Source organism: Triturus cristatus, chromosome 8, assembly GCF_964204655.1.
Source record: "Triturus cristatus chromosome 8, aTriCri1.1, whole genome shotgun sequence".
Lineage (NCBI taxonomy): Eukaryota > Metazoa > Chordata > Amphibia > Caudata > Salamandridae > Triturus > Triturus cristatus.
In genome coordinates, this window is record NC_140591.1 from 1620691683 (window position 1) to 1620713358 (window position 21676).

Genomic DNA, 21676 nt, shown 5'->3' on the forward strand with positions numbered 1-21676 from the left:
CTGATCCTATTGATAAACACCTCATTGATATATTGCTTATCTTGTTCATAAATGTTTTAATCATGCCTTCTTTAAGAATGCATTACTTGAATTCAACTCTAGAATGATTTTTTATCTCTATTTTGCTCTTTGTCACTCTTTTTTCCCTTTTTCATTCAAAACATTACTTTGAAAATCTTCACAACACCACGTTTTTTTGTTTTTCAATTTAAGATGACCCATTCTAATGTTCACAGAACAGTACTTTTCTTTTTAAAACGTATTAAACATTTGCGTGATGAAAATTATTTTTACATGTAAGGACCAATAATAAGGTGCTGCTGACATTTGAACTCAGGATTTCCTGTTTACGAGACAGGCGCTTTAACCACTTAGCAACAGCACCTATTTTAGTGATACAGAAGGGATCATTAATTTAGTATTGGTGATCAAATTCTGTGCCTGTGTTAAAGTGTCTTAATATGTATTCTAATGTTAAACAAGCAAGGATTCCTAATCTGTAAACAAGAATAGCTATGTTGTATTACAAAAGAACACATTTTAAACTCAATCCCATATTTTGAATAGTTCATAAATAAGTGTTTTACATATGTTCATCAATATTGCTCAAATCTAGGGTTATATTTAATTTGCCTCTTGCTCATTGAAATACCTTTTTGATTTTTGCAATCACAGTATTGTTACTATAATATTGAAAACACTTTCAGTTTTTAATAGGTTTAAGATGATCTGTTCAACCGAAAAATAAATCAGACTTTTCTAATTTAATTGAATCGCAGGACGACTTAATGAAAATAATTTTTTATTTAAGAATGAGGAAAGAAAGGCACTGCTGAGATTTGAACTCAGGATCTCCTGTTTACTAGACAGGCGCTTTAACCAGCTAAGCCACAGCACCCTCTTGAAAAAGTTTTAAGGAACAGTTTGACATATGGTGTTCAAGAGAAACCTGAGTTTTTCACTTTCATAATCATTTCTCAGTTCAGAAAACGCACTACTCAAATAGTTTAGACGAGGATACTGATCCTATTGATAAACACCTCATTGATATATTGCTTATCCTGTTCATAAATGTTTTAATTATGCCTTCTTTAAGAATGCATTACTTGAATTCAACTCTAGAATGATTTTTTATCTCTATTTTGCTCTTTGTCACTCTTTTTTCCGTTTTTCATTCAAAGCATTACTTTGAAAATCTTCACAATAGCATGTTTTTTTGTTTTTCAATTTAAGATGACCCATTCTAATGTTCACAGAACAACACTTTTCTTTTTAAATGTATTAAACATTTGCGTGATGAAAATTATTTTTACATGTAAGGACCAATAATAAGGTGCTGCTGAGATTTGAACTCAGGATTTCCTGTTTACGAGACAGGCATTTTAACCAGTTAGCCACAGCACCTATTTTAGTGATACAGAAGGGATCATTAATTTAGTATTGGTGATCAAATTCTGTGCCTGTGTTAAAGTGTCTTAATATGTATTCTAATGTTAAACAAGCAAGGATTCCTAATCTGTAAACAAGAATATCTATGTTGTATTACAAAAGAACACATTTTAAACTCAATCCCATATTTTGAATAGTTCATAAATAAGTGTTTTACATATATTCATCAATATTGCTCAAATCTGGGGTTATATTTCATCTGCCTCTTGCTCATTGAAATACCTTTTTGATTTTGCAATCACAGTATTGTTACTATAATATTGAAAACACTTTCAGTTTTTTTTAGGTTTAAGATGATCTGTTCAACCGAAACATAAATCAGACTTTTCTAATTGAATTGAATCGCAGGACGACTTAATGAATGTAGTTTTTTTTATAAGAATGAGGAAAGCAAGGCACTGCTGAGATTTGAACTCAGGATCTCCTGTTTAGTAGACAGGCGCTTTAAAGATCTAAGCCACAGCACCCTCTTGAAAATGCTTTAAGGAACAGTTTGCCATATGGTGTTCAAGAGAATCCTGAGTTTTTCACTTTCATAATCATTTCTCAGTTCAGAAAACGCTCTACTCAACTACTTTAGACGAGGATACTGATCCTATTCATAAACACCTCATTGATATATTGCTTATCTTGTTCATAAATGTTTTAATCATGCCTTCTTTAAGAATGCATTACTTGAATTCAACTCTAGAATGATTTTTTATCTCTATTTTGCTCTTTGTCACTCTTTTTTCCCTTTTTCATTCAAAACATTACTTTGAAAATCTTCACAACACCACGTTTTTTTGTTTTTCAATTTAAGATGACCCATTCTAATGTTCACAGAACAGTACTTTTCTTTTTAAAACGTATTAAACATTTGCGTGATGAAAATTATTTTTACATGTAAGGACCAATAATAAGGTGCTGCTGACATTTGATCTCAGGATTTCCTGTTTACGAGACAGGCGCTTTAACCACTTAGCAACAGCACCTATTTTAGTGATACAGAAGGGATCATTAATTTAGTATTGGTGATCAAATTCTGTGCCTGTGTTAAAGTGTCTTAATATGTATTCTAATGTTAAACAAGCAAGGATTCCTAATCTGTAAACAAGAATAGCTATGTTGTATTACAAAAGAACACATTTTAAACTCAATCCCATATTTTGAATAGTTCATAAATAAGTGTTTTACATATGTTCATCAATATTGCTCAAATCTAGGGTTATATTTCATTTGCCTCTTGCTCATTGAAATACCTTTTTGATTTTTGCAATCACAGTATTGTTACTATAATATTGAAAACACTTTCAGTTTTTAATAGGTTTAAGATGATCTGTTCAACCGAAAAATAAATCAGACTTTTCTAATTTAATTGAATCGCAGGACGACTTAATGAAAATAATTTTTTATTTAAGAATGAGGAAAGCAAGGCACTGCTGAGATTTGAACTCAGGATCTCCTGTTTACTAGACAGGCGCTTTAACCAGCTAAGCCACAGCACCCTCTTGAAAAACTTTTAAGGAACAGTTTGACATATGGTGTTCAAGAGAAACCTGAGTTTTTCACTTTCATAATCATTTCTCAGTTCAGAAAACGCACTACTCAAATAGTTTAGACGAGGATACTGATCCTATTGATAAACACCTCATTGATATATTGCTTATCCTGTTCATAAATGTTTTAATTATGCCTTCTTTAAGAATGCATTACTTGAATTCAACTCTAGAATGATTTTTTATCTCTATTTTGCTCTTTGTCACTCTTTTTTCCCTTTTTCATTCAAAGCATTACTTTGAAAATCTTCACAATACCATGTTTTTTTGTTTTTCAATTTAAGATGACCCATTCTAATGTTCACAGAACAACACTTTTCTTTTTAAATGTATTAAACATTTGCGTGATGAAAATTAATTTTACATGTAAGGACCAATAATAAGGTGCTGCTGAGATTTGAACTCAGGATTTCCTGTTTACGAGACAGGCATTTTAACCAGTTAGCCACAGCACCTATTTTAGTGATACAGAAGGGATCATTAATTTAGTATTGGTGATCAAATTCTGTGCCTGTGTTAAAGTGTCTTAATATGTATTCTAATGTTAAACAAGCAAGGATTCCTAATCTGTAAACAAGAATAGCTATGTTGTATTACAAAAGAACACATTTTAAACTCAATCCCATATTTTGAATAGTTCATAAATAAGTGTTTTACATATATTAATCAATATTGCTCAAATCTAGGGTTATATTTCATTTGCCTCTTGCTCATTGAAATACCTTTTTGATTTTTGCAATCACAGTATTGTTACTATAATATTGAAAACACTTTCAGTTTTTAATAGGTTTAAGATGATCTGTTCAACCGAAAAATAAATCAGACTTTTCTAATTTAATTGAATCGCAGGACGACTTAATGAAAATAATTTTTTATTTAAGAATGAGGAAAGCAAGGCACTGCTGAGATTTGAACTCAGGATCTCCTGTTTACTAGACAGGCGCTTTAACCAGCTAAGCCACAGCACCCTCTTGAAAACGCTTTAAGGAACAGTTTGACATATGGTGTTCAAGAGAAACCTGAGTTTTTCACTTTCATAATCATTTCTCAGTTCAGAAAACGCACTACTCAAATAGTTTAGACGAGGATACTGATCCTATTGATAAACACCTCATTGATATATTGCTTATCCTGTGCATAAATGTTTTAATTATGCCTTCTTTAAGAATGCATTACTTGAATTCAACTCTAGAATGATTTTTTATCTCTATTTTGCTCTTTGTCACTCTTTTTTCCCTTTTTCATTCAAAGCATTACTTTGAAAATCTTCACAATACCATGTTTTTTTGTTTTTCAATTTAAGATGACCCATTCTAATGTTCACAGAACAACACTTTTCTTTTTAAATGTATTAAACATTTGCGTGATGAAAATTAATTTTACATGTAAGGACCAATAATAAGGTGCTGCTGAGATTTGAACTCAGGATTTCCTGTTTACGAGACAGGCATTTTAACCAGTTAGCCACAGCACCTATTTTAGTGATACAGAAGGGATCATTAATTTAGTATTGGTGATCAAATTCTGTGCCTGTGTTAAAGTGTCTTAATATGTATTCTAATGTTAAACAAGCAAGGATTCCTAATCTGTAAACAAGAATAGCTATGTTGTATTACAAAAGAACACATTTTAAACTCAAGCCCCTATTTTGAATAGTTCATAAAGAAGTGTTTTACATATATTAATCAATATTGCTCAAATCTAGGGTTATATTTCATTTGCCTCTTGCTCATTGAAATACCTTTTTGATTTTTGCAATCACAGTATTGTTACTATAATATTGAAAACACTTTCAGTTTTTAATAGGTTTAAGATGATCTGTTCAACCGAAAAATAAATCAGACTTTTCTAATTTAATTGAATCGCAGGACGACTTAATGAAAATAATTTTTTATTCAAGAATGAGGAAAGCAAGGCACTGCTGAGATTTGAACTCAGGATCTCCTGTTTACTAGACAGGCGCTTTAACCAGCTAAGCCACAGCACCCTCTTGAAAACGCTTTAAGGAACAGTTTGCCATATGGTGTTCAAGAGAATCCTGAGTTTTTCACTTTCATAATCATTTCTCAGTTCAGAAAACGCACTACTCAAATAGTTTAGACGAGGATACTGATCCTATTCATAAACACCTCATTGATATATTGCTTATCCTGTTCATAAATGTTTTAATTATGCCTTCTTTAAGAATGCATTACTTGATTTCAACTCTAGAATGATTTTTTATCTCTATTTTGCTCTTTGTCACTCTTTTTTCCCTTTTTCATTCAAAGCATTACTTTGAAAATCTTCACAATACCACGTTTTTTTGTTTTTCAATTTAAGATGACCCATTCTAATGTTCACAGAACAACACTTTTCTTTTTAAAATGTATTAAACATTTGCGTGATGAAAATAATTTTTACATGTAAGGACCAATAATAAGGTGCTGCTGAGATATGAACTCAGGATTTCCTGTTTACGAGACAGGCGCTTTAACCACTTAGCCACAGCACCTATTTCAGTGATACAGAAGGGATCATTAATTTAGTATTGGTGATCAAATTCTGTGCCTGTGTTAAAGTGTCTTAATATGTATTCTAATGTTAAACAAGCAAGGATTCCTAATCTGTAAACAAGAATAGCTATGTTGTATTACAAAAGAACACATTTTAAACTCAATCCCATATTTTGAATAGTTCACAAATAAGTGTTTTACATATATTCATCAATATTGCTCAAATCTAGGGTTATATTTCATCTGCCTCTTGCTCATTGAAATACCTTTTTGATTTTTGCAATCACAGTATTGTTACTATAATATTGAAAACACTTTCAGTTTTTAGTAGGTTTAAGATGATCTGTTCAACCGAAAGATAAATCAGACTTTTCTAATTTAATTGAATCGCAGGACGGCTTAATGAAAATAATTTTTTATTTAAAGAATGAGGAAAGCAAGGCACTGCTGAGATTTGAACTCAGGATCTCATGTTTACTAGACAGGCGCTTTAACCAGCTGAGCCACAGCACCCTCATGAAAAAGCTTTAAGGAACAGTTTGCCATATGGTGTTCAAGAGAAACCTGAGTTTTTCACTTTCATAATCATTTCTCAGTTCAGAAAACGCACTACTCAAATAGTTTAGACGAGGATACTGATCCTATTGATAAACACCTCATTGATATATTGCTTATCCTGTTCATAAATGTTTTAATTATGCCTTCTTTAGGAATGCATTACTTGAATTCAACTCTAGAATGATTTTTTATCTCTATTTTGCTCTTTGTCACTCCTTTTTCCCTTTTTCATTCAAATCATCACTTTGAAAATCTTCACAATACCACGTTTTTTAGTTTTTCAATTTAAGATGACCCATTCTAATGTTCACAGAAGAACAACACTTTTCTTTTTAAAATGTATTAAACATTTGCGTGCTGAAAATTATTTTTACATGTAAGGACCAATAATAAGGTGCTGCTGAGATTTGAACTCAGGATTTCCTGGTTACGAGACAGGTGCTTTAACCACTTAGCCACAGCACCTATTTTAGTGATACAGAAGGGATCATTAATTTAGTATTGGTGATCAAATTCTGTGCCTGTGTTAAAATGTCTTAATAAGTATTTTAATGTTAAACAAGCAAGGATTCCTAATCTGTAAACAAGAATAGCTATGTTGTATTAAAAAAGAACACATTTTAAACTCAATCCCATATTTTGAATAGTTCATAAATAAGTGTTTTACATATATTCATCAATATTGCTAAAATCTAGGGTTATATTTAATCTGCCTCTTGCTCATTGAAATACCTTTTTGATTTTTGCAATCACAGTATTGTTACTATAATATTGAAAACACTTTCAGTTTTTATTAGGTTTATGATGATCTGTTCAACCGAAAAATAAATCAGACTTTTCTAATTTAATTGAATCGCAGGACGAATTAATGAAAATAGTTTTTTATTTAAGAATGCGGAAAGCAAGGCACCTCTGAGATTTGAACTGAGGATCTCCTGTTTACTAGACAGGCGCTTTAACCAGCTAAGCCACAGCACCCTCTTGAAAATGCTTTAAGGAACAGTTTCCCATATGGTGTTCAAGAGAATCCTGAGTTTTTCACTTTCATAATCATTTCTCAGTTCAGAAAACGCTCTACTCAACTACTTTAGACGAGGATACTGATCCTATTCATAAACACCTCATTGATATATTGCTTATCTTGTTCATAAATGTTTTAATCATGCCTTCTTTAAGAATGCATTACTTGAATTCAACTCTAGAATGATTTTTTATCTCTATTTTGCTCTTTGTCACTCTTTTTTCCCTTTTTCATTCAAAACAGTACTTTGAAAATCTTCACAATACCACGTTTTTTTGTTTTTCAATTTAAGATGACCCATTCTAATGTTCACAGAACAACACTTTTCTTTTTAAATGTATTAAACATTTGCGTGATGAAAATTATTTTTACATGTAAGGATCAATAATAAGGTGCTGCTGAGATTTGAACTTAGGATTTCCTGTTTACGAGACAGGCGCTTTAACCACTTAGCCACAGCACCTATTTTAGTGATACAGAAGGGATCATTAATTTAGTATTGGTGATCAAATTCTGTGCCTGTGTTAAAGTGTCTTAATATGTATTCTAATGTTAAACAAGCAAGGATTCCTAATCTGTAAACAAGAATAGCTATGTTGTATTACAAAAGAACACATTTTAAACTCAATCCCATATTTTGAATAGTTCATAAATAAGTGTTTTACATATATTAATCAATATTGCTCAAATCTAGGGTTACATTTCATCTGCCTCTTGCTCATTGAAATACCTTTTTGATTTTTGCAATCACAGTATTGTTACTATAATATTGAAAACACTTTCAGTTTTTATTAGGTTTAAGATGATCTGTTCAACCGAAAGATAAATCAGACTTTTCTAATTTAATTGAATCGCAGGACGAATTAATGAAAATAGTTTTTTATTTAAGAATGAGGAAAGCAAGGCACTGCTGAGATTTGAACTCAGGATCTCCTGTTTACTAGACAGGCGCTTTAACCAGCTAAGCGACAGCACCCTCTTGAAAATGCTTTAAGGAACAGTTTGTCATATGGTGTTCAAGAGAATCCTGAGTTTTTCACTTTCATAATCATTTCTCAGTTCAGAAAACGCTCTACTCAACTACTTTAGACGAGGATACTGATCCTATTGATAAACACCTCATTGATATATTGCTTATCCTGTTCATAAATGTTTTAATTATGCCTTCTTTAAGAATGCATTACTTGATTTCAACTCTAGAATGATTTTTTATCTCTATTTTGCTCTTTGTCACTCTTTTTTCCCTTTTTCATTCAAAGCATTACTTTGAAAATCTTCACAATACCACGTTTTTTAGTTTTTCAATTTAAGATGACGCATTCTAATGTTCACAGAACAACACTTTTCTTTTTAAAATGTATTAAACATTTGCGTGATGAAAATTATTTTTACATGTAAGGACCAATAATAAGGTACTGCTGAGATTTGAACTCAGGATTTCCTGTTTACGAGACAGGCGCTTTAACCACTTAGCCACAGCACCTAATTTAGTGATACAGAAGGGATCATTAATTTAGTATTGGTGATCAACTTCTGTGCCTGTGTTAAAGTGTCTTAATATGTATTCTAATGTTAAACAAGCAAGGATTCCTAATCTGTAAACAAGAATAGCTATGTTGTCTTAAAAAAGAACACATTTTAAACTCAATCCCATATTTTGAATAGTTTATAAATAAGTGTTTTACATATATTCATCAATATTGCTCAAATCTAGGGTCATATTTCATCTGCCTCTTGCTCATTGAAATACCTTTTTGATTTTGCAATCACAGTATTGTTACTATAATATTGAAAACACTTTCAGTTTTTATTAGGTTTAAGATGATCTGTTCAACCGAAAGATAAATCAGACTTTTCTAATTGAATTGAATCGCAGGACGACTTAATGAAAATAATTTTTTATGTAAGAATGAGGAAAGCAAGGCACTGCTGAGATTTGAACTCAGGATCTACTGTTTACTAGACAGGCGCTTTAACCAGCTAAGCCACAGAACCCTCTTGAAAATGCTTTAAGGAACAGTTTGCCATATGGTGTTCAAGAGAAACCTGAGTTTTTCACTTTCATAATCATTTCTCAGTTCAGAAAACGCACTACTCAAATAGTTTAGACGAGGATACTGATCCTATTCATAAACACCTCATTGATATATTGCTTATCCTGTTCATAAATGTTTTAATTATGCCTTCTTTAAGAATGCATTACTTGAATTCAACTCTAGAATGATTTTTTATCTCTATTTTGCTCTTTGTCACTCTTTTTTCCCTTTTTCATTCAAAGCATTACTTTGAAAATCTTCACAATACCACGTTTTTTTGTTTTTCAATTTAAGATGACCCATTCTAATGTTCACAGAACAACACTTTTCTTTTTAAAATGTATTAAACATTTGCGTGCTGAAAATTATTTTTACATGTAAGGACCAATAATAAGGTGCTGCTGAGATTTGAACGCAGCATTTCTTGTTTATGAGACAGGCGCTTTAACCACTTAGCCACAGCAGCTATTTTAGAGATACAGAAGGGATCATTAATTTAGTATTGGTGATCAAATTCTGTGCCTGTGTTAAAGTGTCTTAATATGTATTCTAATGTTAAACAAGCAAGGATTCCTAATCTGTAAACAAGAATAGCTATGTTGTATTACAAAAGAACACATTTTAAACTTAATCCCATATTTTGAATAGTTCATAAATAAGTGTTTTACATATATTCATCAATATTGCTCAAATCTAGGGTTATATTTCATCTGCCTCTTGCTCATTGAAATACCTTTCTGATTTTTGCAATCACAGTATTGTTACTATAATATTGAAAACACTTTCAGTTTTTATTAGGTTTAAGATGATCTGTTCAACCGAAAGATAAATCAGACTTTTCTAATTGAATTGAATCGCAGGACGACTTAATGAAAATAGTTTTTTATTTAAGAATGAGAAAAGCAAGGCACTGCTGAGATTTGAACTCAGGATCTCCTGTTTACTAGACAGGCGCTTTAACCAGCTAAGCCACAGCACCCTCTTGAAAATTCTTTAAGGAACAGTTTGCCATATGGTGTTCAAGAGAAACCTGAGTTTTTCACTTTCATAATCATTTCTCAGTTCAGAAAACGCACTACTCAAATAGTTTAGACGAGGATACTGATCCTATTCATAAACACCTCATTGATATATTGCTTATCCTGTTCATAAATGTTTTAATTATGCCTTCTTTAAGAATGCATTACTTGAATTCAACTCTAGAATGATTTTTTATGTCTATTTTTCTCTTTGTCACTCTTTTTCCCTTTTTCATTCAAAGCATTACTTTGAAAATCTTCACAATACCACGTTTTTTAGTTTTTCAATTTAAGATGACCCATTCTAATGTTCACAGAACAACACTTTTCTTTTTAAAACGTATTAAACATTTGCGTGATGAAAATTATTTTTACATGTAAGGACCAATAATAAGGTGCTGTTGACATTTGAACTAAGGATTTCCTGTTTACGAGACAGGCGCTTTAACCACTTAGCAACAGCACCTATTTTAGTGATACAGAAGGGATCATTAATTTAGTATTGGTGATCAAATTCTGTGCCTGTGTTAAAGTGTCTTAATATGTATTCTAATGTTAAACAAGCAAGGATTCCTAATCTGTAAACAGGAATAGCTATGTTGTATTACAAAAGAACACATTTTAAACTCAATCCCATATTTTGAATAGTTCATAAATAAGTGTTTTACATATATTAATCAATATTGCTCAAATCTAGGGTTACATTTCATCTGCCTCTTGCTCATTGAAATACCTTTTTGATTTTTGCAATCACAGTATTGTTACTATAATATTGAAAACACTTTCAGTTTTTATTAGGTTTAAGATGATCTGTTCAACCGAAAGATAAATCAGACTTTTCTAATTGAATTGAATCGCAGGACGAATTAATGAAAATAGTTTTTTATTTAAGAATGAGGAAAGCAAGGCACTGCTGAGATTTGAACTCAGGATCTCCTGTTTACTAGACAGGCGCTTTAACCAGCTAAGCGACAGCACCCTCTTGAAAATGCTTTAAGGAACAGTTTGTCATATGGTGTTCAAGAGAATCCTGAGTTTTTCACTTTCATAATCATTTCTCAGTTCAGAAAACGCTCTACTCAACTACTTTAGACGAGGATACTGATCCTATTGATAAACACCTCATTGATATATTGCTTATCCTGTTCATAAATGTTTTAATTATGCCTTCTTTAAGAATGCATTACTTGATTTCAACTCTAGAATGATTTTTTATCTCTATTTTGCTCTTTGTCACTCTTTTTTCCCTTTTTCATTCAAAGCATTACTTTGAAAATCTTCACAATACCACGTTTTTTAGTTTTTCAATTTAAGATGACCCATTCTAATGTTCACAGAACAACACTTTTCTTTTTAAAATGTATTAAACATTTGCGTGATGAAAATTATTTTTACATGTAAGGACCAATAATAAGGTACTGCTGAGATTTGAACTCAGGATTTCCTGTTTACGAGACAGGCGCTTTAACCACTTAGCCACAGCACCTAATTTAGTGATACAGAAGGGATCATTAATTTAGTATTGGTGATCAAATTCTGTGCCTGTGTTAAAGTGTCTTAATATGTATTCTAATGTTAAACAAGCAAGGATTCCTAATCTGTAAACAAGAATAGCTATGTTGTATTAAAAAAGAACACATTTTAAACTCAATCCCATATGTTGAATAGTTCATAAATAAGTGTTTTACATATATTCATCAATATTGCTCAAATCTAGGGTTATATTTCATCTGCCTCTTGCTCATTGAAATACCTTTTAGATTTTTGCAATCACAGTATTGTTACTATATTATTGAAAACACTTTCAGTTATTATTAGGTTTAAGATGATCTGTTCAACCGAAAGATAAATCAGACTTTTCTAATTTAATTGAATCGCAGGACGACTTAATGAAAATAATTTTTTATTTAAGAATGAGGAAAGCAAGGCACTGCTGAGATTTGAACTCAGGATCTCCTGTTTACTAGACAGGCGCTTTAACCAGCTAAGCCACAGCACCCTCTTGAAAACGCTTTAAGGAACAGTTTGCCATATGGTGTTCAAGAGAATCCTGAGTTTTTCACTTTCATAATCATTTCTCAGTTCAGAAAACGCACTACTCAAATAGTTTAGACGAGGATACTGATCCTATTCATAAACACCTCATTGATATATTGCTTATCCTGTTCATAAATGTTTTAATTATGCCTTCTTTAAGAATGCATTACTTGATTTCAACTCTAGAATGATTTTTTATCTCTATTTTGCTCTTTGTCACTCTTTTTTCCCTTTTTCATTCAAAGCATTACTTTGAAAATCTTCACAATACCACGTTTTTTTGTTTTTCAATTTAAGATGACCCATTCTAATGTTCACAGAACAACACTTTTCTTTTTAAAATGTATTAAACATTTGCGTGATGAAAATAATTTTTACATGTAAGGACCAATAATAAGGTGCTGCTGAGATTTGAACTCAGGATTTCCTGTTTACGAGACAGGCGCTTTAACCACTTAGCCACAGCACCTATTTCAGTGATACAGAAGGGATCATTAATTTAGTATTGGTGATCAAATTCTGTGCCTGTGTTAAAGTGTCTTAATATGTATTCTAATGTTAAACAAGCAAGGATTCCTAATCTGTAAACAAGAATAGCTATGTTGTATTACAAAAGAACACATTTTAAACTCAATCCCATATTTTGAATAGTTCACAAATAAGTGTTTTACATATATTCATCAATATTGCTCAAATCTAGGGTTATATTTCATCTGCCTCTTGCTCATTGAAATACCTTTTTGATTTTTGCAATCACAGTATTGTTACTATAATATTGAAAACACATTCAGTTTTTATTAGGTTTAAGATGATCTGTTCAACCGAAAGATAAATCAGACTTTTCTAATTTAATTGAATCGCAGGACGGCTTAATGAAAATAATTTTTTATTTAAGAATGAGGAAAGCAAGGCACTGCTGAGATTTGAACTCAGGATCTCCTGTTTACTAGACAGGCGCTTTAACCAGCTGAGCCACAGCACCCTCATGAAAAAACTTTAAGGAACAGTTTGCCATATGGTGTTCAAGAGAAACCTGAGTTTTTCACTTTCATAATCATTTCTCAGTTCAGAAAACGCACTACTCAAATAGTTTAGACGAGGATACTGATCCTATTGATAAACACCTCATTGATATATTGCTTATCCTGTTCATAAATGTTTTAATTATGCCTTCTTTAGGAATGCATTACTTGAATTCAACTCTAGAATGATTTTTTATCTCTATTTTGCTCTTTGTCACTCCTTTTTCCCTTTTTCATTCAAATCATCACTTTGAAAATCTTCACAATACCACGTTTTTTAGTTTTTCAATTTAAGATGACCCATTCTAATGTTCACAGAAGAACAACACTTTTCTTTTTAAAATGTATTAAACATTTGCGTGCTGAAAATTATATTTACATGTAAGGACCAATAATAAGGTGCTGCTGAGATTTGAACTCAGGATTTCCTGGTTACGAGACAGGTGCTTTAACCACTTAGCCACAGCACCTATTTTAGTGATACAGAAGGGATCATTAATTTAGTATTGGTGATCAAATTCTGTGCCTGTGTTAAAATGTCTTAATAAGTATTCTAATGTTAAACAAGCAAGGATTCCTAATCTGTAAACAAGAATAGCTATGTTGTATTAAAAAAGAACACATTTTAAACTCAATCCCATATTTTGAATAGTTCATAAATAAGTGTTTTACATATATTCATCAATATTGCTAAAATCTAGGGTTATATTTAATCTGCCTCTTGCTCATTGAAATACCTTTTTGATTTTTGCAATCACAGTATTGTTACTATAATATTGAAAACACTTTCAGTTTTTATTAGGTTTATGATGATCTGTTCAACCGAAAAATAAATCAGACTTTTCTAATTTAATTGAATCGCAGGACGAATTAATGAAAATAGTTTTTTATTTAAGAATGCGGAAAGCAAGGCACCTCTGAGATTTGAACTGAGGATCTCCTGTTTACTAGACAGGCGCTTTAACCAGCTAAGCCACAGCACCCTCTTGAAAATGCTTTAAGGAACAGTTTCCCATATGGTGTTCAAGAGAATCCTGAGTTTTTCACTTTCATAATCATTTCTCAGTTCAGAAAACGCTCTACTCAACTACTTTAGACGAGGATACTGATCCTATTCATAAACACCTCATTGATATATTGCTTATCTTGTTCATAAATGTTTTAATCATGCCTTCTTTAAGAATGCATTACTTGAATTCAACTCTAGAATGATTTTTTATCTCTATTTTGCTCTTTGTCACTCTTTTTTCCCTTTTTCATTCAAAACAGTACTTTGAAAATCTTCACAATACCACGTTTTTTTGTTTTTCAATTTAAGATGACCCATTCTAATGTTCACAGAACAACACTTTTCTTTTTAAATGTATTAAACATTTGCGTGATGAAAATTATTTTTACATGTAAGGATCAATAATAAGGTGCTGCTGAGATTTGAACTTAGGATTTCCTGTTTACGAGACAGGCGCTTTAACCACTTAGCCACAGCACCTATTTTAGTGATACAGAAGGGATCATTAATTTAGTATTGGTGATCAAATTCTGTGCCTGTGTTAAAGTGTCTTAATATGTATTCTAATGTTAAACAAGCAAGGATTCCTAATCTGTAAACAAGAATACCTATGTTGTATTAAAAAAGAACACATTTTAAACTCAATCCCATATTTTGAATAGTTTATAAATAAGTGTTTTACAAATATTCATCAATATTGCTCAAATCTAGGGTCATATTTCATCTGCCTCTTGATCATTGAAATACCTTTTTAATTTTGCAATCACAGTATTGTTACTATAATATTGAAAACACTTACAGTTTTTATTAGGTTTAAGATGATCTGTTCAACCGAAAGATAAATCAGACTTTTCTAATTTAATTGAATCGCAGGACGACTTAATGAAAATAATTTTTTATTTAAGAATGAGGAAAGCAAGGCACTGCTTAGATTTGAACTCAGGATCTCCTGTTTACTAGACAGGCGCTTTAACCAGCTAAGCCACAGCACCCTCTTGAAAATACTTTAAGGAACAGTTTGCCATTTGGTGTTCAAGAGAAACCTGAGTTTTTCACTTTCATAATCATTTCTCAGTTCAGAAAACGCACTACTCAAATAGTTTAGACGAGAATACTGATCCTATTCATAAACACCTCATTGATATATTGCTTATCCTGTTCATAAATGTTTTAATCATGCCTTCTTTAAGAATGCATTACTTGAATTCAACTCTAGAATGATTTTTTATCTCTCTTTTGCTCTTTGTCACTCTTTTTTCCCTTTTTCATTCAAAGCATTACTTTGAAAATCTTCACAATACCACATTTTTTTGTTTTTCAATTTAAGATGACCCATTCTAATGTTCACAGAACAACACTTTTCTTTTTAAAATGTATTAAACATTTGCGTGATGAAAATTATTTTTACATGTAAGGACCAATAATAAGGTGCTGCTGAGATTTGAACTCAGGATTTCCCGTTTACGAGACAGGCGCTTTAACCACTTAGCCACAGCACCTACTTTACTGATATAGAAGGGATCATTAATTTAGTATTGGTGATCAAATTCTATGCCTGTGTCAAAGTGTCTTAATATGTATTCTAATGTTAAACAAGCAAGGATTCCTAATCTGTAAACAAGAATAGCTATGTTGTATTAAAAAAGAACACATTTTAAACTCAATCCCATATTTTGAATAGTTCATGAATAAGTGTTTTATATATATTCATCAATATTGCTCAAATCTAGGGTTATATTTAATCTGCCTCTTGCTCATTGAAATACCTTTTTGATTTTGCAATCACAGTATTGTTACTATAATATTGAAAACACTTTCAGTTTTTATTAGGTTTAAGATGATCTGTTCAACCGATAGATAAATCAGACTTTTCTAATTTAATTGAATCGCAGGACGAATTAATGAAAATAGTTTTTTATTTAAGAATGAGGAAAGCAAGGCACTGCTGAGATTTGAACTCAGGATCTCCTGTTTACTAGACACGCGCTTTAACCAGCTAAGCCACAGCACCCTCTTGAAAATGCTTTAAGGAACAGTTTGCCATATGGTGTTCAAGAGAAACCTGAGTTTTTCACTTTCATAATCATTTCTCAGTTCAGAAAACGCACTACTCAAATAGTTTAGACGAGGATACTGATCCTATTCATAAACACCTCATTGATATATTGCTTATCCTGTTCATAAATGTTTTAATTATGCCTTCTTTAAGAATGCATTACTTGATTTCAACTCTAGAATGATTTTTTATCTCTATTTTGCTCTTTGTCACTCTTTTTTCCCTTTTTCATTCAAAGCATTACTTTGAAAATCTTCACAATACCACGTTTTTTTGTTTTTCAATTTAAGATGACCCATTCTAATGTTCACAGAACAACACTTTTCTTTTTAAAATGTATTAAACATTTGCGTGATGAAAATAATTGTTACATGTAAGGACCAATAATAAGGTGCTGCTGAGATTTGAACTCAGGATTTCCTGTTTACGAGACAGGCGCTTTAACCACTTAGCCACAGCACCTATTTTAGTGATACAGAAGGGATCATTAATTTAGTATTGGTGATCAAATTCTGTGCCTGTGTTAAAGTGTCTTAATATGTATTCTAATGTTAAACAAGCAAGGATTTCTAATCTGTAAACAAGAATAGCTATGTTGTATCACAAAAGAACACATTTTAAACTCAATCCCATATTTTGAATAGTTCATAAATAAGTGTTGTACATATATTCATCAATATTGCTCAAATCTAGGGTTATATTTCATCTGCCTCTTGCTCATTGAAATACCTTTCTGATTTTTGCAATCACAGTATTGTTACTATAATATTGATAACACTTTCAGTTTTTATTAGGTTTAAGATGATCTGTTCAACCGAAAGATAAATCAGACTTTTCTAATTGAATTGAATCGCAGGATGACTTAATGAAAATAGTTTTTTATTTAAGAATGCGGAAAGCAAGGCACCTCTGAGATTTGAACTCAGGATCTCCGGTTTACTAGACAGGCGCTTTAACCATCTAAGCCACAGCACCCTCTTGAAAATGCTTTAAGGAACAGTTTGCCATATGGTGTTCAAGAGAATCCTGAGTTTTTCACTTTCATAATCATTTCTCAGTTCAGAAAACGCTCTACTCAACTACTTTAGACGAGGATACTGATCCTATTCATAAACACCTCATTGATATATTGCTTATCTTGTTCATAATGTTTTAATCATGCCTTCTTTAAGAATGCATTACTTGAATTCAACTCTAGAATGATTTTTTATCTCTATTTTGCTCTTTGTCACTTTTTTCTCCCTTTTTCATTCAAAGCATTACTTTGAAAATCTTCACAATACCACGTTTTTTTGTTTTTCAATTTAAGATGACCCATTCTAATGTTCACAGAACAACACTTTTCTTTTTAAAATATATTAAACATTTGCATGATGAAAATTATTTTTACATGTAAGGACCAATAATAAGGTGCTGCTGAGATTTGAACTCAGGATTTCCTGTTTACGAGACAGGCGCTTTAACCACTTAGCCACAGCACCTATTTAAGTGATACAGAAGGGATCATTAATTTAGTATTGGTGATCAAATTCTGTGCCTGTGTTAAAGTGTCTTAATATGTATTCTAATGTTAAACAAGCAAGGATTCCTAATCTGTAAACAAGAATAGCTATGTTGTATTACAAAAGAACACATTTTAAACTCAATCACATATTTTGAATAGTTCATAAATAAGTGTTTTACATATATTAATCAATATTGCTCAAATCTAGGGTTACATTTCATCTTCCTCTTGCTCATTGAAATACCTTTTTGATTTTTGCAATCACAGTATTGTTACTATAATATTGAAAACACATTCAGTTTTTATTAGGTTTAAGATGATCTGTTCAACCGAAAGATAAATCAGACTTTTCTAATTTAATTGAATCGCAGGACGAATTAATGAAAATAGTTTTTTATTTAAGAATGAGGAAAGCAAGGCACTGCTGAGATTTGAACTCAGGATCTCCTGTTTACTAGACAGGCGCTTTAACCAGCTAAGCGACAGCACCCTCTTGAAAATGCTTTAAGGAACAGTTTGTCATATGGTGTTCAAGAGAATCCTGAGTTGTTCACTTTCATAATCATTTCTCAGTTCAGAAAACGCTCTACTCAACTACTTTAGACGAGGATACTGATCCTATTGATAAACACCTCATTGATATATTGCTTATCCTGTTCATAAATGTTTTAATTATGCCTTCTTTAAGAATGCATTACTTGATTTCAACTCTAGAATGATTTTTTATCTCTATTTTGCTCTTTGTCACTCTTTTTTCCCTTTTTCATTCAAAGCATTACTTTGAAAATCTTCACAATACCACGTTTTTTAGTTTTTCAATTTAAGATGACCCATTCTAATGTTCACAGAACAACACTTTTCTTTTTAAAATGTATTAAACATTTGCGTGATGAAAATTATTTTTACATGTAAGGACCAATAATAAGGTACTGCTGAGATTTGAACTCAGGATTTCCTGTTTACGAGACAGGTGCTTTAACCACTTAGCCATAGCACCTAATTTAGTGATACAGAAGGGATCATTAATTTAGTATTGGTGATCAAATTCTGTGCCTGTGTTAAAGTGTCTTAATATGTATTCTAATGTTAAACAAGCAAGGATTCCTAATCTGTAAACAAGAATACCTATGTTGTATTAAAAAAGAACACATTTTAAACTCAATCCCATATTTTGAATAGTTTATAAATAAGTGTTTTACAAATATTCATCAATATTGCTCAAATCTAGGGTCATATTTCATCTGCCTCTTGATCATTGAAATACCTTTTTGATTTTTGCAATCACAGTATTGTTACTATAATATTGAAAACACTTTCAGTTTTTATTAGGTTTAAGATGATCTGTTCAACCGAAAGATAAATCAGACTTTTCTAATTGAATTGAATCGCAGGACGAATTAATGAAAATAGTTTTTTATTTAAGAATGAGGAAAGCAAGGCACTGCTGAGATTTGAACTCAGGATCTCCTGTTTACTAGACAGGCGCTTTAACCAGCTAAGCGACAGCACCCTCTTGAAAATGCTTTAAGGAACAGTTTGTCATATGGTGTTCAAGAGAATCCTGAGTTTTTCACTTTCATAATCATTTCTCAGTTCAGAAAACGCTCTACTCAACTACTTTAGACGAGGATACTGATCCTATTGATAAACACCTCATTGATATATTGCTTATCCTGTTCATAAATGTTTTAATTATGCCTTCTTTAAGAATGCATTACTTGATTTCAACTCTAGAATGATTTTTTATCTCTATTTTGCTCTTTGTCACTCTTTTTTCCCTTTTTCATTCAAAGCATTACTTTGAAAATCTTCACAATACCACGTTTTTTAGTTTTTCAATTTAAGATGACCCATTCTAATGTTCACAGAACAACACTTTTCTTTTTAAAATGTATTAAACATTTGCGTGATGAAAATTATTTTTACATGTAAGGACCAATAATAAGGTACTGCTGAGATTTGAACTCAGGATTTCCTGTTTACGAGACAGGCGCTTTAACCACTTAGCCACAGCACCTAATTTAGTGATACAGAAGGGATCATTAATTTAGTATTGGTGATCAAATTCTGTGCCTGTGTTAAAGTGTCTTAATATGTATTCTAATGTTAAACAAGCAAGGATTCCTAATCTGTAAACAAGAATAGCTATGTTGTATTAAAAAAGAACACATTTTAAACTCAATCCCATATGTTGAATAGTTCATAAATAAGTGTTTTACATATATTCATCAATATTGCTCAAATCTAGGGTTATATTTCATCTGCCTCTTGCTCATTGAAATACCTTTTAGATTTTTGCAATCACAGTATTGTTACTATATTATTGAAAACACTTTCAGTTATTATTAGGTTTAAGATGATCTGTTCAACCGAAAGATAAATCAGACTTTTCTAATTTAATTGAATCGCAGGACGACTTAATGAAAATAATTTTTTATTTAAGAATGAGGAAAGCAAGGCACTGCTGAGATTTGAACTCAGGATCTCCTGTTTACTAGACAGGCGCTTTAACCAGCTAAGCCACAGCACCCTCTTGAAAACGCTTTAAGGAACAGTTTGCCATATGGTGTTCAAGAGAATCCTGAGTTTTTCACTTTCATAATCATTTCTCAGTTCAGAAAACGCACTACTCAAATAGTTTAGACGAGGATACTGATCCTATTCATAAACACCTCATTGATATATTGCTTATCCTGTTCATAAATGTTTTAATTATGCCTTCTTTAAGAATGCATTACTTGATTTCAACTCTAGAATGATTTTTTATCTCTATTTTGCTCTTTGTCACTCTTTTTTCCCTTTTTCATTCAAAGCATTACTTTGAAAATCTTCACAATACCACGTTTTTTTGTTTTTCAATTTAAGATGACCCATTCTAATGTTCACAGAACAACACTTTTCTTTTTAAAATGTATTAAACATTTGCGTGATGAAAATAATTTTTACATGTAAGGACCAATAATAAGGTGCTGCTGAGATTTGAACTCAGGATTTCCTGTTTACGAGACAGGCGCTTTAACCACTTAGCCACAGCACCTATTTCAGTGATACAGAAGGGATCATTAATTTAGTATTGGTGATCAAATTCTGTGCCTGTGTTAAAGTGTCTTAATATGTATTCTAATGTTAAACAAGCAAGGATTCCTAATCTGTAAACAAGAATAGCTATGTTGTATTACAAAAGAACACATTTTAAACTCAATCCCATATTTTGAATAGTTCACAAATAAGTGTTTTACATATATTCATCAATATTGCTCAAATCTAGGGTTATATTTCATCTGCCTCTTGCTCATTGAAATACCTTTTTGATTTTTGCAATCACAGTATTGTTACTATAATATTGAAAACACATTCAGTTTTTATTAGGTTTAAGATGATCTGTTCAACCGAAAGATAAATCAGACTTTTCTAATTTAATTGAATCGCAGGACGGCTTAATGAAAATAATTTTTTATTTAAGAATGAGGAAAGCAAGGCACTGCTGAGATTTGAACTCAGGATCTCCTGTTTACTAGACAGGCGCTTTAACCAGCTGAGCCACAGCACCCTCATGAAAAAACTTTAAGGAACAGTTTGCCATATGGTGTTCAAGAGAAACCTGAGTTTTTCACTTTCATAATCATTTCTCAGTTCAGAAAACGCACTACTCAAATAGTTTAGACGAGGATACTGATCCTATTGATAAACACCTCATTGATATATTGCTTATCCTGTTCATAAATGTTTTAATTATGCCTTCTTTAGGAATGCATTACTTGAATTCAACTCTAGAATGATTTTTTATCTCTATTTTGCTCTTTGTCACTCCTTTTTCCCTTTTTCATTCAAATCATCACTTTGAAAATCTTCACAATACCACGTTTTTTAGTTTTTCAATTTAAGATGACCCATTCTAATGTTCACAGAAGAACAACACTTTTCTTTTTAAA

General features: G+C 31.5%; 22 non-coding genes across 22 annotated transcripts; all 22 read right to left on the minus strand.

Annotated features, from left to right (window-relative positions):
- Window positions 1-824: 824 nt before the first annotated feature.
- TRNAT-AGU (transfer RNA threonine (anticodon AGU)) lies at window positions 825-898 on the minus strand. Its single transcript has one exon. It is a non-coding gene; the product is annotated as a tRNA-Thr (tRNA).
- A 1964-nt stretch (window positions 899-2862) lies between these two features.
- On the minus strand, window positions 2863-2936 carry TRNAT-AGU (transfer RNA threonine (anticodon AGU)). The gene has a single exon. It is a non-coding gene; the product is annotated as a tRNA-Thr (tRNA).
- A 945-nt stretch (window positions 2937-3881) lies between these two features.
- On the minus strand, window positions 3882-3955 carry TRNAT-AGU (transfer RNA threonine (anticodon AGU)). Its single transcript has one exon. It is a non-coding gene; the product is annotated as a tRNA-Thr (tRNA).
- Window positions 3956-4900: 945 nt separating this feature from the next.
- TRNAT-AGU (transfer RNA threonine (anticodon AGU)) lies at window positions 4901-4974 on the minus strand. The gene has a single exon. It is a non-coding gene; the product is annotated as a tRNA-Thr (tRNA).
- A 434-nt stretch (window positions 4975-5408) lies between these two features.
- Window positions 5409-5481, minus strand: TRNAT-CGU (transfer RNA threonine (anticodon CGU)). The gene has a single exon. It is a non-coding gene; the product is annotated as a tRNA-Thr (tRNA).
- Window positions 5482-6432: 951 nt separating this feature from the next.
- TRNAT-CGU (transfer RNA threonine (anticodon CGU)) lies at window positions 6433-6505 on the minus strand. The gene has a single exon. It is a non-coding gene; the product is annotated as a tRNA-Thr (tRNA).
- A 946-nt stretch (window positions 6506-7451) lies between these two features.
- Window positions 7452-7524, minus strand: TRNAT-CGU (transfer RNA threonine (anticodon CGU)). The gene has a single exon. It is a non-coding gene; the product is annotated as a tRNA-Thr (tRNA).
- Window positions 7525-8471: 947 nt separating this feature from the next.
- Window positions 8472-8544, minus strand: TRNAT-CGU (transfer RNA threonine (anticodon CGU)). The gene has a single exon. It is a non-coding gene; the product is annotated as a tRNA-Thr (tRNA).
- Window positions 8545-10002: 1458 nt separating this feature from the next.
- On the minus strand, window positions 10003-10076 carry TRNAT-AGU (transfer RNA threonine (anticodon AGU)). Its single transcript has one exon. It is a non-coding gene; the product is annotated as a tRNA-Thr (tRNA).
- A 1453-nt stretch (window positions 10077-11529) lies between these two features.
- Window positions 11530-11602, minus strand: TRNAT-CGU (transfer RNA threonine (anticodon CGU)). The gene has a single exon. It is a non-coding gene; the product is annotated as a tRNA-Thr (tRNA).
- A 439-nt stretch (window positions 11603-12041) lies between these two features.
- Window positions 12042-12115, minus strand: TRNAT-AGU (transfer RNA threonine (anticodon AGU)). Its single transcript has one exon. It is a non-coding gene; the product is annotated as a tRNA-Thr (tRNA).
- A 434-nt stretch (window positions 12116-12549) lies between these two features.
- On the minus strand, window positions 12550-12622 carry TRNAT-CGU (transfer RNA threonine (anticodon CGU)). The gene has a single exon. It is a non-coding gene; the product is annotated as a tRNA-Thr (tRNA).
- Window positions 12623-13061: 439 nt separating this feature from the next.
- On the minus strand, window positions 13062-13135 carry TRNAT-AGU (transfer RNA threonine (anticodon AGU)). The gene has a single exon. It is a non-coding gene; the product is annotated as a tRNA-Thr (tRNA).
- Window positions 13136-13572: 437 nt separating this feature from the next.
- On the minus strand, window positions 13573-13645 carry TRNAT-CGU (transfer RNA threonine (anticodon CGU)). The gene has a single exon. It is a non-coding gene; the product is annotated as a tRNA-Thr (tRNA).
- A 946-nt stretch (window positions 13646-14591) lies between these two features.
- Window positions 14592-14664, minus strand: TRNAT-CGU (transfer RNA threonine (anticodon CGU)). Its single transcript has one exon. It is a non-coding gene; the product is annotated as a tRNA-Thr (tRNA).
- A 946-nt stretch (window positions 14665-15610) lies between these two features.
- Window positions 15611-15683, minus strand: TRNAT-CGU (transfer RNA threonine (anticodon CGU)). Its single transcript has one exon. It is a non-coding gene; the product is annotated as a tRNA-Thr (tRNA).
- Window positions 15684-16629: 946 nt separating this feature from the next.
- Window positions 16630-16702, minus strand: TRNAT-CGU (transfer RNA threonine (anticodon CGU)). The gene has a single exon. It is a non-coding gene; the product is annotated as a tRNA-Thr (tRNA).
- Window positions 16703-17648: 946 nt separating this feature from the next.
- TRNAT-CGU (transfer RNA threonine (anticodon CGU)) lies at window positions 17649-17721 on the minus strand. The gene has a single exon. It is a non-coding gene; the product is annotated as a tRNA-Thr (tRNA).
- A 1967-nt stretch (window positions 17722-19688) lies between these two features.
- TRNAT-CGU (transfer RNA threonine (anticodon CGU)) lies at window positions 19689-19761 on the minus strand. Its single transcript has one exon. It is a non-coding gene; the product is annotated as a tRNA-Thr (tRNA).
- A 439-nt stretch (window positions 19762-20200) lies between these two features.
- On the minus strand, window positions 20201-20274 carry TRNAT-AGU (transfer RNA threonine (anticodon AGU)). Its single transcript has one exon. It is a non-coding gene; the product is annotated as a tRNA-Thr (tRNA).
- Window positions 20275-20708: 434 nt separating this feature from the next.
- TRNAT-CGU (transfer RNA threonine (anticodon CGU)) lies at window positions 20709-20781 on the minus strand. Its single transcript has one exon. It is a non-coding gene; the product is annotated as a tRNA-Thr (tRNA).
- Window positions 20782-21220: 439 nt separating this feature from the next.
- On the minus strand, window positions 21221-21294 carry TRNAT-AGU (transfer RNA threonine (anticodon AGU)). Its single transcript has one exon. It is a non-coding gene; the product is annotated as a tRNA-Thr (tRNA).
- Window positions 21295-21676: the final 382 nt, after the last annotated feature.